This window comes from Rhinoderma darwinii, chromosome 11, assembly GCF_050947455.1.
Source record: "Rhinoderma darwinii isolate aRhiDar2 chromosome 11, aRhiDar2.hap1, whole genome shotgun sequence".
Classification (NCBI taxonomy): Eukaryota; Metazoa; Chordata; class Amphibia; order Anura; family Rhinodermatidae; genus Rhinoderma; species Rhinoderma darwinii.
In genome coordinates, this window is record NC_134697.1 from 17,587,320 (window position 1) to 17,607,351 (window position 20,032).

The window sequence follows — 20,032 nt, forward strand, 5'->3', positions numbered from 1 at the left end:
CTGGAGAAGTGCGTGTTTGACAGAGATGCTCTACCCTTCCTGGGCTACATCGTCTCGAATCGAGGTCTTGAGATGGATCCCGAGAAGGTAAAGTCTATTCTGGAATGGCCACGTCCTTAGGGCTTGAGGGCCATACAGTGTTTCTGGGATTCGCTAATTTTTACAGCCAGTTTATTCCAAACTTCTTACTGACTTCTCCCATCTCTTACCTTACTAAGAAGGGTATGAACGCCAAGGTGTGGACTCCTGAGGCAGAGTCTGCATTAAATAGCCTGAAGAGTGCATTCACGTCAGCCTCTATCCTCCATCATCCGGATGTCTCTCTGCAGTTCTCAGTGGTGGCGGACGCATCCTCTGTCGGTGCTGGTGCACTCTTGTTCCAGAGAGGTCCCAAGGGTAAGTCAAGGGTATGTGGATATTTCTCTAAGCTTTTCTTTTCCGCAGAATGCAACTACTCGATTGGGGATCGGGAGTTACTGGCCATAAAATTGGCCCTGGAGGAATGGAGACATCTATTAGAGGGCGCAGCTCATCCGATCCTGATTTTTACAGACCACAAGAATCTGACCTACCTCCAAACAGCCCAACGGCTGAACCCTCGTCAGGCCAGGTGGTTACTGTTCTTTACAAGGTTCCAGTTTGAGCTCCATTATTGCCCGGCCGACAAAAATGTGAGGGCTGATGCCTTGTCCAGGTCTTTCGAGACGGAAGACACCCTTGGAGACTCCACAGAATATTATTGATCCGTCTTGCATTATCTCTGTCAATCCCCTGCAAGTTGGGGACATTCCTCCAGGGAGGACTTTTGTGCTCCTGGCTGATCGTGGAAGAATCCTCCGCCGGGGACACTCCTCTAGACTGGCAGGTCACGCGGGGGTCCGTAAGACCCGAGATCTAATTGCTCGTCATTTCTGTTGGCCCACGCTGCCCAAGGACATTATGGACTTAATTTCTTCCTGTTCTGTATGTGCAGCCAACAAGGCCACTCACTCCAGACCTGCTGGTCTGCTCCAGCCACTGCCTGTGCCCAATGCTCCCTGGCAGCATATAGATATGGACTTTATTACGAACCTGCCTCTCTCTACTGGATGCAGTGCTGTCTGGGTGGTGGTGGATCAATTGTCGAAGATGGCCCACTTCGCTCCTCTGACAGGTCTTCCTTCTGCTCCTCAGTTGGCCAAGCTGTTCATCCAACACATCTTTCGCCTGCACGGCTTGCCACAGCATATTGTGTCTGATCGGGTGGTTCAGTTTACCTCGAAGTTCTGGAGAGCCCTCTGCGGACTCCTTGGTGTGAAGTTGGACTTTTCTTCAGCCTACCATCCTCAGTCCAATGGTTAGGTCGAGAGGATTAAATCTTGGAGAACTACCTACGCAACTTCATTTCCAAGCAACATGATGACTGGGTACAGTTGCTCCCATGGGCAGAATTCTCCTACAATAATCACACCAGCTAGTCTACAAGGAATACACCGTTCTTCATTGTTTACGGCCAGCACCCACGAATCCCTCTCCTGATGCCCGATACTTCCAAGGTACCAGCGGCTGACTCCACGTTTAGAGACTTTCTGCAGATCTGGCAGCAGACTCGATCCTCCATCCTAATGGGAGTCGACCGCATGAAACGGAAGGATGACACAAGGAGAAGAGAACCTCCTCCTGGCACTAGGGTCTGGCTGTCTTCCAGGAATATCCGACTAAGGGTGCCATCATGCAAATTTGCTCCCAGGTTCCTCGGACCCTTTGAGATTCCACAACAGATCAACCCTGTCGCCTATAAGCTTCGGCTGCCTCGTACTCTCAAGATCCCCAACTCCTTCCATGTATCCCTCCTGAAGCAGGTGGTCCTGAACTGCTACACCAAGACTCCTAGCCATGTGGTTGCCTCCAGCGGCCCTTCATACACCTTTGAGGTTCAAGAGATCCTGGACACCAAAAAAGTGAGAGGAAAGACCTTTTATTTGGTGGATTGGAGGGAGTTTGGTCCTGAAGAAAGGTCTTGGGAGCCAGAGGAGAATCTCAATGCTCCTGCTCTTCTGTAGAAGTTTCTCTCTCGCTCTGGTCCCAAGAAGAGGGGGCGTAAGAGGGGGATATTGTAATGTCCGTGGCAGCGGGCTTTCAGCTCCGTTCTCCCCCTGACAGCCGCAGCAACGAGTAGGCAAGCGCTGGCCCCAACCTCCTCCTCAGGAGACGCCAGCGCTCATGTCCACTCACCCCAGCCGGATCCCATAGTGTGCGCGCGCACGCTCGTACCCGCTCTTAAAGAGGCAGCGCGCGCACTGGACCTTGTTGATGATCTTTGACCCGTGAGTACCCTGGACTATAAGAGGGATCCAGCCCCCTAGTTCTATGCCTGAGCATTGTTGTGTTCCCTAGTTTGTCTATGTGATGGCCTCCTTGTGTGTTTCCTGTTCCTGTACCTGTTCCAGTTCCTGTACCTGTTCCAGTTCCTGTTCCTTGCATTTCCCTACCATCCTGGTCGAGCACTGTGCTGTGCCAAAGTCGTGTCGTGCTTTATCCACGTCTGACCTGCTTCACCTCGCCTGACATCTACCTGCTGCCTAGTCCAAGCCGAGCCTGCCCTGCTGCTGTCTGAGCTGCCACAGGTACCTATAGAACTATAGACTTTAACCTGCTCCCTGTTGGCCAGCTGCCTTACCGCCAAGGCGGTGCAGCCCAGTGGGTCGACAGATCCTTTGTGACACCAAGTAAAGTATTGAAGAATGTTTTTGTTTTTTATTTTATCCTGCTATCCCCTGTCATAGTGAAGAGCAGTCATTCCCCCACTGTATGGGATCCTGTATATGTAACATCATACATTGCATTGAATCAGTGTCACATTTCTGTCTCTTGAGTACCCATAATGTTCCTCAAAATATTATCTCTCTTGTGCCACCAACTGTTTCCTCCACACTAGTTGCTTCTCTGATGTGCCAGTCACTGTGTTTATCGTCCTTGCAAAAACAACTGTGCCCAGTGAACTGGTTTAATATTCCAGAGTAACGCCATGTGCATAAGAATAAACTATGCCAAACATTGAAAAGATGTCAGTGTTTTTGCACAGCTCTTGTTCTGGGTACCTGTAGATAAAAAAAAAGTTCCTCATTTTTTTTTAACCCTTTTTGAAACTCATGGGAAATACAAGGAGGATCATGTGCAGACAGCATTGGACTGGGGTTCCTTGGGCCCAATGTAGAAAATTACTCTGAGTTCCCACCCTCCATCCGTACAGAACACGTGCACGCCCACATATAATTGCAATGTAATTTGTATTGTTATCATTGTGCGCACAGGACATATCATCAATAAGGTCTAATAAATAATTTTTGACTCATCCCATAAAAAATAGACCCCAGTGGCAAGTGATTGTCACCAAAGTCATCTCCAATTTGGGCTGTCTTCTGCTAGACTTTTGGTCCCATTATTAGATACCACTAGAGGATCCTGTGGTGTTCTCGTGGATCAGTGGACCCTATTTGCACCTTTTGGATTCATCCCTGTTAAAAGTTTGAGATGTTTGACACCATTGAAGGATGGACAGTAATTACAATAATTTTAGATATTGTTAAAGCTGGTCATAGACTGCAAGTTTTTGCCCCAATAGGGTCAGCATTCAGATACTTTTCACTTTCAGGGTCATTGGGCATACTTGGAAAGAGGTTTAAAGTTCTTTGAAGATCACTCTTTATTTGTGGATCATTCCAGTTTTGTCTAAGGTCATTTTCAATTCTATGACCAGGTGACAGAAAGAACAGTCCTATGAGATAAAACATGGCTGACAGCTACCCGATCCCAGAAAAAAAAGTCTGGAGATGTTTGGAATGCTAACAACTGAGCTTAAAGGAACAGTGTCACCAAAATTTATTTTTTAATATCAGTTTTATGTTAGGGTTTTATTAAAAACGTTTATATTTATTTGTGTATTTGTGTGTTACTTTTTTCTATTTTTACACTTTTTCTTCCCTATGGGGGCTGCCATTTTTTTTTCCATTTCTGTATGTGTCGATTAACCACACATACAGACATGGAATACGGCAGCTCCAGTCCCATAGGGACTGCGAACGGGGCCCGTTCCATCCACTTTGGTGTACGCCGTGTGTGTGGGAACGGCGCATGCGCCGCTCCCACACAGTCCGATTTGAAATGCGTGCCGTCCGGCGCCATTTTCCTGTGGACCGGAAGTCGCGGCCGGGAAGTAAGATTACTACTTCCGGTCGCGGCTTCCGGACTTGTGCACATGGAGCAGCGGCAGCAGACGGAGCGGACGGACCGGAGGCAGCGGCGACTGGAGCAGGTTAGTGATTTCTATGTATGTGCGTGTTTCAGTGTGTTTTACTAGTGTATGTAAACCTTCTACACTGTGTGTTAGCTCAAAAAATGGCGACACACAGTGTAGGAGGTTTGACCGTTCAAACCCCTCGTTTCTCCCGGCATTAGCCAGGATAAAGGAGGGGGGGATTCTGAGAGCTCACTAGAGCGAGGGATTTTTTCCCAATTTTGCAGCATAAAGCAATGTGGTTGCTTTACCACATGCAATGCTGCAATTTTGGGAATTGCTCCATCTAGTGACCAGTGCTGGGAAATATTATAAATTGAATCCAATTTATAATATTTCCTGACTCGTGGAAAAAAAAAAAAAATTAGAACAATGTTTAATCACCTACACACTAACTGTTTAACTAAAAAAAACAAAACATGTTTTTCTGGCAACACATTACCTTTAAAAGAGAAAGAATGTGTGTGAGCTTACATACTGTTATATTATTATTGAGTTTATTGCATGAACAGTATGCAGCACGCAAGGATTTGGAGCTCTGTTTCAGAGAAACGGACCTTCGACTAACATAAAGATATATGAAATGAATCACTGTAACTCTCATCATGCCTGTAATGTCCATGGCTGCTGGCTGTCTTCTCTCTCGCTCTGGTCCCAAGAAGAGGGGGCATAAGAGGGGGACATTGTAATGGCCGTGGCAGCGGGCTTTTAGCTCCGTTCCCCCCCTGACAGCCGCAGCAACGAGTAGGCAAGCGCTGGCCCCAACCTCCTCCTCAGGAGACGCCAGCGCTCACGTCCACTCACCTCAGCCGTATCCCATAGGGTGCGCACGCACGCTCGTGCCCGCTCTTAAAGAGGCAGCGCGCGCACTGGACCTCATGGAAGAAACTTTGACCTGTGAGTACCCTGGACTATAAGAGGGGTCCAGTCCCCTAGTTCTATGCCTGAGCGTTGTTGTGTTCCCTATAGTTTGTCTATGGGATGGCCTCCTAGTGTGTTTCCTGTTCCTGTCCCCGTACCTATACTAGTTTCCAGTTCCTGTTCCTAGCAATCCATACCTTCCTAGTCTAGCACGGAGCTGTGCCAAAGTCGTGATGTGCTACATCCACGTCTGACCTGCTTCACCTCGCCTGACGTCCGCCTGCTGCCTAAGTCCCAGCCGAGCCTGCCCTGCTGCTGTCTGAGCTGCCACAGGTACCTATAGAACTATAGACAATCACCTGCTCCCTGTTGGCCAGCTGCCTTAGCGCCAAGGCGGTACGGCCCAGTGGGTCCACAGACCCTTCGTGACAATACCTCAGGATGGAGCACTTAATTATTATTCTCTTTACTATGGGAGGAGCCTACTCCTGTGCTCCTGGTCGCCCCCTGTTGGGGAGACTTTGCATTACCTGTCAAGAGAGAAACAAATACTGGTCTGAGAACATTTGTGGGTCAGAAAATGACCCGAACTAACCACCATCTTTTTCTTGGAAGATACATTTTGATATAATGATACACTGGGGAATACACTTTAGCTTCTTTCTTTATCATTAATGAGAATGTCTTAGAAGTCAACTTGATATAGATTCTACCACTGGTGAGAAAGCAAGAAAAAAATAATAACATAACTAGATGTAAATCCATGTTACGTTATGCTAACTGTACATTGTATGATGCACCCTATCTGGAATAATACCAGGCTACCAATATCTGTCGGACTTACCGTACCTAATGGAGCTGCCATTTTCCACTTCACTGCCAAGAATGTATGTAATATATCATGACTTTAAATTCTTATCACGACTAGAATATAAGGACTAAGAGACATCAGCAGGCAATCGTCTCTTATCACTCCCTGCGGCTAATCAGGTCATTTGTCGGCTCCATGACTACAATGTTTACTGGCATCTAGATCGCTGATATTTTTGGTCTATTCAGTACCAGTTATTATATGAAGACATAGGCATAAGTGGCATGTATGAACTCTGCAAATGTTGATCTTTTATGTTTCGGAGCTGTTGTGCATCTCAGGTTCTACTTGGGTCAGACTTTCTAGCCACAAACATGAACTTTTATGCATTGTTTTTTACACAATGTTGTGCTTTGAAACAAAATTGCATGAAGCCGCCCATGACTGTAAAGTGCACGGTGGAATTTTTTCAATGTGTAAGGTGACTACTTTTATAAAACTTGTCGATATGGGAGTATAAAAGATTTTTTTTAAATCTAGAATTCTGGTTTTATGTGTGTATGTCAAAATTATCATGACAGCAAAAGGATTACATTTACTTATTGGCATACAGTAAGATAAAGGTTGAATATTGTAGTCTAAAAGATCGTTCCATAACCATCCATGGTCAATTCAGTGTTGGCTTATTCGAATAGAAGAAAGTTGGGATAGGCCAACACAGGCCGAAATCCATCCGCTATCCCCAAGATATGTCTTCTGGGATTGTTTAAATGGTGAAAAATAGACATGAAGACTAGACTGATGATATTATTCAGATCCATTGTTAGATATATACTTGGGGAAGGGGGGATACAAATCATCTACACAATGTCAGGTCTATCTTCTCAATCTCTGTATATTTGGGTTGGAATTGCTCTTTGTGCACAAAACCTAAACAGAAGTTTGAGAAATGAATAAATTATTCCTACTGGGTCTTGTATTAAACTAGAAGTATATACTATTACAATGAGTACATAACATGTTTCCACATTTTTAGATACAATATACTTATGTACATTCTAGGCCAGACATGAATCATTTTACCCAATTCTTGGGTGAAGTGTCAGGATCAGTTTCCACAAGGTTACGTATATATGATAAAATATTGCGAGTCTGCCTCTCCCAGCAGTAGAAAGAGCTGTGAATGTTCTCAAGATAAATCTGACAACATATGTTGTCTAACTGATATGGAATAATTATAGTCCATTCTGATCAGTGGCTTAGTGCCATAGTCCTGGTGTCTAGTGGGTTAACATTGGTTTTGCGCCTCGGTTCTAAGGTCCAGTAGTTTAGTGTCCAGTCCTGGAGTGAAGTGTTTTAGTGCATTTGTCCTGGGATACAGTGGTCTTGTGCCCAGTCCTGCAGTGCAGTGGTTTATTGCTGTAGTCCTGGTATCTACCTGGTGTCTAGTGGTTTAGTGCGCAGTCCTGAAGTGCATTGTTTTAGTGTCTCAGTCCTGGGGTCCAGTGGTTAAATGGTTAGTTCTGGAGTTCAGTGATTTATTGCTGTCGTCCTGGTATCTAGAGGTATGGCGCCCCAGTTATGGTCCCCATTAATTTTGCGCCTCAGTCCTGGGGTCCAGTGGTTTAGTGTTTAGTCCTGGAGTGCAATGATTTATTGCTGTAGTCCTGGTGTCTAGTGGTTTGGTGCTTCAGTCATGTTCTCCATTGGTATTGTGCCTCATTCCTGAGGTCTAGTGGTTTAGTGCTTTAGTCCTGGGGTCTAGCGGTTTAGTACTCAGTCCTGGTGTGCAGTGATTTATTGCTGTATTTAAGGTGTCTAGTGGTTTGGTTCCCTAGTCATGGTGCCAATTGGTTTTGTGTCACGGTCTTGGGGTCCAGCGGTTTAGTACCCAGTCCTAGGGTGCAATGCTTTAGTGCCCTAATCTTGATAACCATTAGCTTAATGACCTAGTCAAGATGTCCATTGGTTTCATGAATTAGTCCTAAGAGTCTAGTGCCCCAGTCCTGGCATCCATCAGTTCAAAGCCATAGTTTTCATGAACAATGGTTTAATGCCCTAGTGCTGGCATCCACCGAGTTAATGTCCAAGTCTGCATGTCCATAGATTTAGTACCCAACTTATGATGTACTGTCCAGGCCTAAAGTCAAGTAGCTTTGGGTGCCAGTCTTGTTGCCCATTGATTACATGCCAATTTCATGATGTTCCTTTTGGTTTAGTGCCCCAATCCTGCTGTCCACTGGTTAATGCCTGAGGCTATCTGACCTTGATCTTGGACATTTACAACCCGATTATCTCATCCCTTATTTAATGTTGGGAATAAAAGCCACATCAGATCTTCCATATCATTTTCTCAGTTGTTTTTTTTCCTCCCATGTAAATAAACTCGACTCTTTTTCACAAAGCCCTAAAAAAAAAAGTTTGTATTATGATAGTCATAAATATTCCAGTCAACCTGACATGAAGAAGTAAAGTGGAATCTAATGAAGTCCAGGACATGCCAACATCTTACAAACAAGGAACAATACGCTGGGAAGATTAAGCAAACATCATCCCCATATCTGCCACCGCTGGTCTTTTATTTCACTTCTCCAATCTTTCTATATGGACGTGAAAGCTTTTGAAGCCGTTTCTTAAATATGTATATCTGCCAACCTAGCAAGCAAATGTCGCCTAGTCACAAAGATGTATTAATATGTATGCTTGTAATTTGTTGTGTTCCTCAGTAAAGAAGGGCACCAAAAAAATATATATCTAGAAGACTCAAAGGAACGTCGGAGAGACTTATCATTGTGTACAATTCATCGGCTCGAAAATGAGAATTGTAAGGCAGGTTTTCACAAAAATTACCCTTAAATATGGAACCATATGGTTATGTAGCTCTCGGAGATTCAAGCCAGACCTTAGGGAATTGAGCTAAAAATGCTGGCGGTTCTCCAAGGGCAGTCCAACAGGCATGTATTAGTGCCACTTAATGCCAAGCTTACAGCCGGCACCGTGTGTCACACAATTACGCTGCTACATTGTGCTGAATACCTAAGAAACACTAATGAGCTAAAACCTTCATGCGCATCAAAGACTAACATTTAAATTGCGGTCGTGCAAGGACCGCGTTGTTATCTGCTGCACTCTCTGCAATCTCTCATTCGGCGCATTGTAAGACACTGTAACAAATGATCACGCTGCAGTTTTCTGAGCAGTGAAGTGTCAGTCCCCATGCTGGAACCTTAGAGATCACAGGGCAATTTCACATTCAATGCACTCTATGCTACAATGCCCTTCCCAATGAATCATGCTAGACTCTTTTTTTTTGTTGCAATGATTACTCCCTGTATGAAATGAATGCCCTCGACTCGGAGGGGTGTGAGGTAAGCATACTCTTCCAGGAACCTGGTTTTATCATTTCACAGCATTAAGACGTCTGAAAAGTTTGCTGAGATGTCGGATCCTGAAGACAGTAGAATCCCTCTGAGGATACAATACATATCAATCGATACGGTTATAAAATAAACGCGTGTTTATCACATACTGGGACCAGAGGCTGCTTCAAAAAACAAAGTACACTTCACTGCAAGACGATGGGGATGATCACTCAAGCTCCATTAACTCCTAAAGGAAATTCAAGTCAACTGAGCCTTCACATTTATCTCTATTGCGCCCTCATTGTTATCATTTCATTGTAAGGTTGGGTTCACACTGAGTTTTTTGCAGGTGGAAATTCTGCTTCAAAATTCCGTTTGGAAGTTTGAGGCAGATTTTCCTCTCCCTGCACGCCGTTTTTTGTGGCGTTTTTTGCCCGCGGCCATTGAGCGCCGCGGGCATAAAACGCCGCGAATTACGCTTTCTCTGCCTCCTATTGATGTCAATGGGAGGTCAGAGGCGTAAACGCCCGAAGATAGGGCATGTCCCTTCTTTCTTCCGCGAGACGGTTTTACCGCTCGCGGGAAAAAGACGCCTCCACCTCCCATTGAAATCAATGGGAGGCATTTTCGGGCCGTCTTTAACAAGTTTTGTGGCGCGGTGTGAACATACCCTCTGTGTGAACATACCCTAAGCGTGTAATTGGTCTCTGGACTATAGAGTGCTACTTGAGTCCATACCTAGGATGGAGGGAGCGTAGGGCATGCAAAGAAAATTCTTAGGTCCCCTTCGGTATCTACTTGACACTACCACCCTCCTAAATCCCTGGGACTGAAGGTCGTGGTGTCCACATCCCATTTTCACCTCCTTTCCTGTTTGCCAACTTTTCAGCAATTGTGAAGACCACATTCCCCTGCAGGATCTCACGTCACATTAAATTGGGACTGAAAACATCCGTGAATGGGTCCCCATGAGTTACTTCTATGGTGTATATGCCCTCGTCTATAACCAAACCCCAAGTTTGTTTCTGATATTACAGAAAACAGTAAGGTCTCCAGGTTAGAGCTATTAGCAAGCAATATAGTAAATACTTATAGGTCCACCTGATAGGACTTGTAGGTTCACACAACCAGTATTGGACGATTTAACTGATAATATAGGCAAATCAAGCAGCCTTCTTGGTAGTCAGTTTGGACTTTTTTTTTTCAGATGGGGCCATAAAGGTTGCACTGGTGCTGTAAACGAACCCAAAAACTGTTGTGTCCCAGGAAACAGCTCTTCTAAATAAGCCACTTGTGCTGCTGGACAGCTCGACTTCTGAATCTGTTGTTAAAGGGAAACTAAACGTTTGACAAACTTCTGACATGTCATAGTGACATGTTAAAAGTTTTGATTGGTGGGGTCCTAACACTGAGACTTCCACCAGTCGCTAAAATGAAACGGCAGAAACGTGAGTGTGCGCTCAGCCGCTTCGTGTCTGATTTGCTTTTCCGTAAATCAATGTATCGGCGTACGGGCTCAATAGAAAGTTTATCAGCCTGTACTCCGATACATCTGGAAAAAGCCAAACAGAAACTAAGCGGCTGAGCGCTCACTCACGCTTCTGCCGTTTCATTTTAGCGATTGGAGGGGGTCTCAGTGCTCAAACCCCCACCAATTAAAACTTCTGACATGTCACTATGACATGTCAGAAATTTGTCAAACGTTTAGTTACCCTTTAATGTTCTCTTGATTCTTGCCTCTTGAGATTTCTTCCCTGATTGTTCTCACCCTTTTGGCTTACTATATAAACCTGGATCTTGCACTTCCTCCTTCCCAGACTATTCAGATTCCTGCCTGTAGTCTAGATCCTTGCTTCCTCACTCTACAAACTGTTGCTGCTTATCTGTGTACTGAACATGAATTGTTTCCTGACCACGTCTCTGCCTCACAACCTGTTGCCGCCTATCTGTGTCCTGAACCTGGACTGTTATTTGTCTACTCTCACTATTATCCCTCTCCTGCCTGATCCTTTCAGCCACTGAGTCTTCTACAGAACTTCATGCGATTGCCACAGACCATACTATGCCTAGTACATGGGAGCTATATACAGAGTAATCTTTTGAAGCTATAGAAAACCATGATTTCACTAAAATGTATTGCAAGCTGAGGAAAGTTTTAGAAGTAAAACCTCATGTATAAAGGGCAGGGTGGAGGAACAGTAGCATATGAAGCTTCTTCTAGAAAGCCACTGTAAAGGATCTGCCAGACACTGCGGGGTTAACTCCCAGAACTAATCAGTCAGCACCTGAGAATACATCCCTGAGACTGACTCCTGCTTCCACCATTCAGGCTGGCAGGCTTAGGAGTGGGAGAGCCTATCGTAACCTGGCCAGACTCAGCTAGCTCCCGCCCTCGGTCTATTTAAGCCTGCACTTCCTGTCCCTCGGTGCTTGTTATTGCTTTGGTTTCCTTCCTTGTGGTTCCTGGCCCAGCTACAGCTCCTGCTATTTTTGATCCTGCTCCATACCGACCCTGGCTTACCGACTACTCTTCTGCTTTTCGTTTTGTACCTCGCACACTCCTGGCTTGACTCGGCTCGTTCACCACTCTGGTTGCTCACGGTGTTGCCGTGGGCAACGGCCCCTTTTCCTTGCTTGTGTTCCTTGTATGTTTGTCGTGTTTGTCGTGCACTTACTGAGCGCAGGGACCGCCGCCCAGTTGTACCTCGTCGCCTAGGGCGGGTCGTTGCAAGTAGGCAGGGACAGAGTGGCGGGTAGATTAGGGCTCACTTGTCCGTCTCCCTACCCCCTGCCGTTACATAATAACAAGCCCATACCTAGTCTACCCCTGGTCCCTGACACCACTATGGATCCCCGTGAGACCCTGGCTCAGCAAATGCAGGGTCTCTCCCTACAGGTCCAGGCCCTGGCTCAGAGGGTCAACCAGCCTGATGCTACCCTGGTAGTTCCCCGCACCGCACCTCTTGAACCCCACCTCAAGTTGCCCGACCGGTTCTCAGGGGACCGGAGGACTTTTCTCTCCTTTCGGGAGAGTTGTAGGCTTTATTTTCGTTTAAAGCCTCATTCCTCAGGTTCTGAGAGCCAGCGGGTGGGTATAATTATGTCCCGGCTCCAGGAAGGGCCCCAAGAGTGGGCCTTCTCCTTGGCTCCTGACGCCCCTGAACTTTCCTCCGTTGATTGTTTCTTTTCTGCTCTCGGACTTATTTATGACGAGACTGACAGGACTGCCTTTGCCGAGAGTCAGCTGGTGACCTTAAGTCAGGGTAAGAGACCTGTTGAGGAGTATTGCTCTGACTTTCGGAAGTGGTGCGTAGCTTCTCGGTGGAATGACCCTGCCTTAAGGTGCCAGTTTAGGTTGGGTCTGTCGAATGCCCTGAAAGACCTGCTAGTTAGCTATCCCTCTTGTGACTCCCTAGACCAGGTTATGGCTTTAGCGATACGACTTGACCGACGTCTCAGGGAACGACAACGTGAACGTTTATGTGTTTTCTCCTCCGACTCCCCCATGATGCCTCCCGAAGCTCCGTTGCTTCGTTCCTCCCCGAAAGATTCAGAGATAGCTATGCAACTCGGGGCCTCCGTGTCCCCCCAACAACGTAGAGAATTCCGCAGGAAGAATGGTCTCTGCTTCTACTGTGGGGACGACAAGCATCAAGTGAACAACTGTCCTAAGCGTAAGGTTGCAGCCAGAGAACTTCCGCGTCTAAGTGATCATCGGGGAGGTCACTTGGGCGCACAGGTATTTCCCGTAAATATGAAACGTACTAAGATCTTGCTTCCCTTTCAGGTCTCTTTTGGTGGTAGGTCTGCTACCAGCAGTGCTTTCGTGGATTCAGGGTCCTCTACTAATATCATGTCTGTGGAATTTGCTATGTCCCTTGCTATGCCTCTTATTGATTTGCCTAAACCTGTCCCGGTAGTGGGTATCGACGCCACTCCTCTTGCTAATGGTTATTTTACACAGCATACCCCTGTTTTTGAACTCCTTGTTGGCTCCATGCATTTGGAGCAATGCTCTGTACTGTTGATGCAGGGATTATCGTACGATTTGGTGCTAGGTCTTCCCTGGTTGCAGTTGCATAATCCTACGTTTGACTGGAATACTGGGGAGCTAACCAAATGGGGTAATGAATGTTGTACGTCATGTTTTTCTGTTAATTCTATTTCTCCCCCTAAGGAGGCGAATACGCTACCCGAGTTTGTTCAGGACTTCGCTGATGTTTTCTCTAGGGAGGCCTCCGAAGTGTTACCTCCTCATAGAGAATACGATTGCGCTATCGAATTGGTACCAGGAGCTAAGCTTCCTAAGGGTAGGATATTTAATCTTTCTTGTCCCGAACGTGAAGCTATGAGAGTGTATATCCAAGAATCCCTGGCCAAGGGTTACATTCGTCCCTCTTCTTCTCCGGTAGGTGCTGGCTTCTTCTTCGTGGGGAAGAAGGATGGTGGTCTTAGGCCATGCATTGACTACCGTAGCCTGAATAAGGTCACGGTAAGGAACCAGTATCCCCTTCCTTTGATTCCTGATCTCTTTAATCAGGTTCAGGGGGCCCAATGGTTTTCTAAATTGGATCTACGGGGGGCGTATAACCTTATTCGCATCAAAGAGGGGGATGAGTGGAAGACTGCGTTTAACACGCCCGAAGGCCATTTCGAATACCTCGTCATGCCCTTTGGGTTGTGTAATGCCCCTGCGGTCTTCCAGAATTTCATAAATGAGATTTTGAGAAATTACCTGGGGATTTTTCTGGTAGTGTACCTTGATGACATACTGGTGTTTTCCAAGGACTGGTCCTCCCACGTGGAGCATGTCAGGAAGGTGCTCCAGGTCCTTCGGGAAAATAAACTGTTTGCCAAAACCGAAAAATGTGTGTTTGGGGTACAGGAGATTCCATTTTTGGGTCAAATCCTCACTCCTCATGAATTCCGCATGGACCCCGCCAAGGTTCAGGCTGTGGCGGAATGGGTCCAACCTGCCTCCCTGAAGGCGTTACAGTGTTTTTTGGGGTTTGCTAATTATTACAGGAGATTTATTGCTAACTTCTCGGTCATCGCTAAGCCCCTTACGGACCTCACTCGCAAAGGTGCTGATCTCCTCCACTGGCCTCCTGAGGCTGTCCAGGCTTTTGAGGTCCTTAAGAAGTGCTTTGTCTCGGCCCCGGTGCTGGTTCAGCCCAACCAAATGGAGCCATTTATCGTGGAAGTTGACGCATCTGAGGTGGGAGTGGGGGCTGTCTTGTCCCAGGGTACCAGGTCCCTCACCCATCTCCGCCCCTGTGCCTACTTCTCCAGGAAGTTTTCGCCAACTGAAAGTAACTATGATATTGGCAACCGCGAACTCTTAGCCATTAAATGGGCATTTGAAGAGTGGCGCCACTTCCTGGAGGGGGCTAGGCACCAGGTAACGGTCCTTACCGACCACAAGAATCTGGTGTTCCTAGAATCTGCCCGGAGGCTAAACCCGAGACAAGCTCGATGGGCGTTATTTTTTACCAGATTCAATTTTTTGGTTACCTATAGGGCTGGGTCTAAAAATATTAAGGCTGATGCACTGTCGCGTAGCTTCATGGCCAGCCCTCCTTCGGAGGAAGATCCTGCTTGTATTTTGCCTCCAGGTATAATCATTTCCTCGATCGATTCTGATTTAGTCTCTGAAATTGCTGCTGATCAAGGTGCAGCTCCCGGGAACCTTCCTGAGAACAAGCTGTTTGTTCCCCTGCAATTCCGGCTAAGGGTACTTAGGGAAAATCATGACTCCGCACTATCTGGCCATCCAGGCATCCTGGGTACCAAACACCTCATTACCAGAAATTATTGGTGGCCTGGGTTGCCTAAAGACGTTAAGGCCTACGTCGCCGCTTGTGAGGTTTGTGCTAGGTCCAAGACTCCCAGGTCCCGACCAGCGGGCTTACTGCGTTCGTTGCCCATTCCCCAGAGACCTTGGACACATATCTCCATGGATTTTATCACCGATTTGCCTCCATCCCAAGGCAAGTCGGTGGTGTGGGTGGTGGTGGACCGCTTCAGTAAGATGTGCCACTTTGTGCCCCTCAAGAAACTACCCAACGCCAAAACGTTGGCTACCTTGTTTGTCAAACACATCCTGCGTCTCCATGGGGTCCCTGTCAATATTGTTTCGGACAGAGGGGTACAATTTGTTTCATTGTTTTGGAGAGCCTTCTGTATGAAGTTGGGGATTGATCTGTCCTTCTCCTCTGCCTTCCATCCTGAAACCAATGGCCAAACGGAGAGGACTAATCAGTCTCTAGAACAATACTTAAGGTGTTTTGTCTCTGACTGTCAATTTGATTGGGTCTCTTTCATTCCCCTCGCCGAATTTTCCCTTAATAACCGGGTCAGTAACTCGTCTGGGGTCTCTCCTTTTTTTTGTAATTTTGGGTTTAATCCACGGTTCTCCTCCGTTTCACCTGGTAGTTCCAACAATCCTGAGGTAGAGGACGTTCATCGGGAACTGTGCACAGTCTGGGCCCAGGTTCAGAAAAACCTAGAGGTGTCCCAGAGCGTACAAAAAACTCAGGCTGATAAAAAACGTTCTGCTAACCCCCTGTTTATGGTCGGGGATCTGGTGTGGTTGTCGTCTAGGAACTTGCGTCTCAAGGTTCCGTCCAAGAAGTTTGCTCCCCGGTTTATTGGGCCGTATAAGGTCATTGAGGTCCTCAATCCTGTCTCCTTCCGGCTGGAGTTACCCCCGTCTTTTCGGATACACGACGTGTTTCATGCCTCCCTCCTCAAACGCTGCTCCCCGTCCTTGGCTCCCTCGAGGAGACCTCCTGTTCCCATCCTCACCCCGGAGGGGGTGGAATTCGAGGTGGCCAGGATTGTGGACAGCAAGATGGTCCAAGGCTCCCTCCAGTACCTGGTCCATTGGAGAGGATACGGGCCCGAGGAGAGGACTTGGGTACCCGCCCGGGATGTTCACGCTGGGGTATTGGTCAGGAGGTTCCACCTGCGTTTCCCCAGTAAGCCAGGTCCACTTAGAAAGGGTCCGGTGGCCCCTCATAAAAGGGGGGGTACTGTAAAGGATCTGCCAGACACTGCGGGGTTAACTCCCAGAACTAATCAGTCAGCACCTGAGAATACATCCCTGAGACTGACTCCTGCTTCCACCATTCAGGCTGGCAGGCTTAGGAGTGGGAGAGCCTATCGTAACCTGGCCAGACTCAGCTAGCTCCCGCCCTCGGTCTATTTAAGCCTGCACTTCCTGTCCCTCGGTGCTTGTTATTGCTTTGGTTTCCTTCCTTGTGGTTCCTGGCCCAGCTACAGCTCCTGCTATTTTTGATCCTGCTCCATACCGACCCTGGCTTACCGACTACTCTTCTGCTTTTCGTTTTGTACCTCGCACACTCCTGGCTTGACTCGGCTCGTTCACCACTCTGGTTGCTCACGGTGTTGCCGTGGGCAACGGCCCCTTTTCCTTGCTTGTGTTCCTTGTATGTTTGTCGTGTTTGTCGTGCACTTACTGAGCGCAGGGACCGCCGCCCAGTTGTACCTCGTCGCCTAGGGCGGGTCGTTGCAAGTAGGCAGGGACAGAGTGGCGGGTAGATTAGGGCTCACTTGTCCGTCTCCCTACCCCCTGCCGTTACAGCCTCAGTGCCTTCCATGTTTTAAGAGGGAATTATCAGCTCCTCTGAAAATTGACATCGTATGAAATATATCATACATATATTTATATAGAGCTCATTTGTCTGATGAAAACAAAGATTCTTGAGGATGCAGCCTTGATATTGTACTGTAATTTAGTCAGAGTGATCATTTGCAGTACCAATTTTCACCACTGGAGGAAAATACATCACAGAAAGAGTAATATTGGGAAAGATAATTTATTCAAATAATATGTTTCTCTGATTTGTTTTTACATAGCTCTACTATTATGTATTTCTTGATATATGATAAGTAACACTGGGCTTAGTTAGTGGTTATGATGATGATGATGATTTTTAGAATGATGTAGTTGCAGTGGAAGAGAATTTAGCTGTTTCATTTACTGGTCTATCATGTACATGTATGGCTCTGTTTGTTATTGCATTGCGTCAGAGGTATACATCAGGTCAGGTGTATTTTCCGACATATTCCTCCAACAGAAGACACTGATGGATGTCACTGTATAGGCATACAGTTGCATATATTACGAATGCGGTCCCATAAAAAAAAAAAATACCACGCACTTTACTTTTTCTTTAGTGTAAGCCTCCGCATAGGAAAGTGCAGCAAAATACGCTTTCCTATTCAGAAAAAAAATACATGTCGAGGCATACTGGCAGATGCCAAATAGACCCTCTCAGGGCATCTGTCAGGTAAATGGGACCTTCGCCGCATGCATCGGGAGCTTTCTCGGTGCATACAGATGTAGCCATCTTTATCTTGACTCTTAACGCATTAAATACACGTGGCAAGAAACTTTAACTTGACTTTTTCCAATGGCTTTTGTTGTGTGATATCACGCTGCAGCAAGTTATCAGAGTCAAGATAAACGTGGCTACATCTGTATGCCTGAAGTAATGCAAATCCAATATGTCAACCGACTCTAAGAAATGCATGTATTGAGACATACACAAGTCCACTTTGCAGACTTAAAGTGTAGCTAAACGTTTGACAAACTTCCGACATGTCATAGTAATATGTCAGAAGTTTTGATTGCTGGGGGTCCGAGCACTGAGACCCCCACCAATCGCTAGAACCAAGCAGCTGACGCACTCGTGTGTGCGCTCAGCTGCTTCGTGTCTGTTCGGCTTTTTCCGGAAATAAATGTATACGAGGACGGACTCAATAAAAAGTCTATTCCGGAAAAAGCCGAACAGACACGAAGCAGATGAGCGCTCACACGAGCACATCAGCTGCTTCGTTCTAGCGATTGGTGAGGGTCTCAGTGCTCGGACCCCCACCAATCCAAGCGTCTCACATGTCACTATGACATGTCAGAAGTTTGTCAAACATTTAGCTACACTTTAAACATGATATGAAGAGGCAGATTTGGTTAAAAATAAAGAAATCAGATATTTATTACAGTCTATCTATATATTTAGTTGGCAGGCACCACGCGGAATATTAAAGTTTCATGGATTATAAATATATACATTATTCATAGTTAATTTCTCTCTGAAAACTGTGATTAACGTATTACATTACATATCTTCTCCTGATCCTGAGTGTAGTGGTCCTGTGTAACACTCAAGAGCTGTATTCACAATTCTGTTGGTTGATGTTGGAAACAGTCAACAGTCAGCTTGTTGACAGACACACCCCCTAACAGCTTAGATGAGCTTCTCTAATACAATTTTTCATGCCCCACTGCCTTCTGGGAGAATTATTGTTTACCACATTGAATTACTGTACAGCATCCTCTTGTATAAATATTCCCAGGGAGTCCACGTCACACAAGTAAGATCTATTCAGATACTGAACAAGCAAGGGATGCTGGGATATTTTAGCTCTGAAGTCTGTGGATTTATGAATACAGCTGTAGATAAGTATAGGCTTTTGTACAGACTGTAACTTGATACATGATAATTAAATCAATGCATTTACATAATGCAATTTCAAATTCATATAAATTATATCATACATGTAAAGTTTTAAAAGGAATTTGTCAGTCCTCTTTAATTAAAGGGGTAATCCCATCATCAAGAATGACACTAAACCTCCTAGTAATGCCAAGTAAATGAATTTTGTGGAATACAGTTATTAAAAATTGTTTCCTTTTTGACATATCATACTTACTGGCCTCTAACATGCGCCACCTTGTGTTTGAAGCTGATAAAACCATGCACCATCCACCTAGTGATCCCCATCGTTCGGGTCACGCATGCATAGTTTAGCCCAAGTTTGCTGTGGATCCTCCGTGAATGGTGTAACGCTGGGCGTGCGGAGAGGTGACCGGTCCTCTTTAAATTATAGTAGTAGTTTTAGTGGTGTATACTACTTAGTAGGTCTGTGTTTTCAATATTTCCAAACATATTTTGGAGAGGGGGGTCAGTTTATATTTACATATTCCTGTCCATAGGCAATGGATACATCAATAGTTCTGTAGGTATGTGTCCTGTCTTTATGAATGGGTTATAAAGCAAAAACTACAATAAGGCTGAGTTCACACGGGACGGATACGCTGCGTAAAAGCACCGCAGCGTATCTACCCTGTGCGCCTCAGGGAATTCCGGGCAAAAAAACTGCACCAAACTGTGGTGCAATTTTTCGCCCGGAATGTCCGCTGTGCTAGCAGGCCGGCCGCCTGGGATGACGTCTGTGATTGGCTGCAGCGGCAGTCACATGAGATGAAGTGTCATCCCAGGAATCCGGCCCTCTGACGTCATCCAGGCCGGACTCCTGGGATGACGTTTCATCCATTTGACCACCGCTACAGCCTGTGATGGGCTGCAGCAGCGGTCAACTGGGATGAAGCGCCATCCCAGGAGGATGAAACACAGACTACTAGGTGTCACGGCGCGGGGTGTGGACCCACTAGGCCGTACCGCATAGCGGATAGGCAGCTGGCCAAACAGGTACAATACAATGTCTATAGTTCAGAAAGGGTACCTGAGGCAATGTAGACAGTAGCAGTGATTCAGGCTGAAGATAAGGCTCCGGCAGCAGACAGACACACGGCGGGTGTGACACCAGAGATGCAGCGGAAGACACAACACGACTTCAACTCTAGATGACAGAGAGGCACGGTAGCACAGGATAAAGGGTACAGGCAGCAGGAAC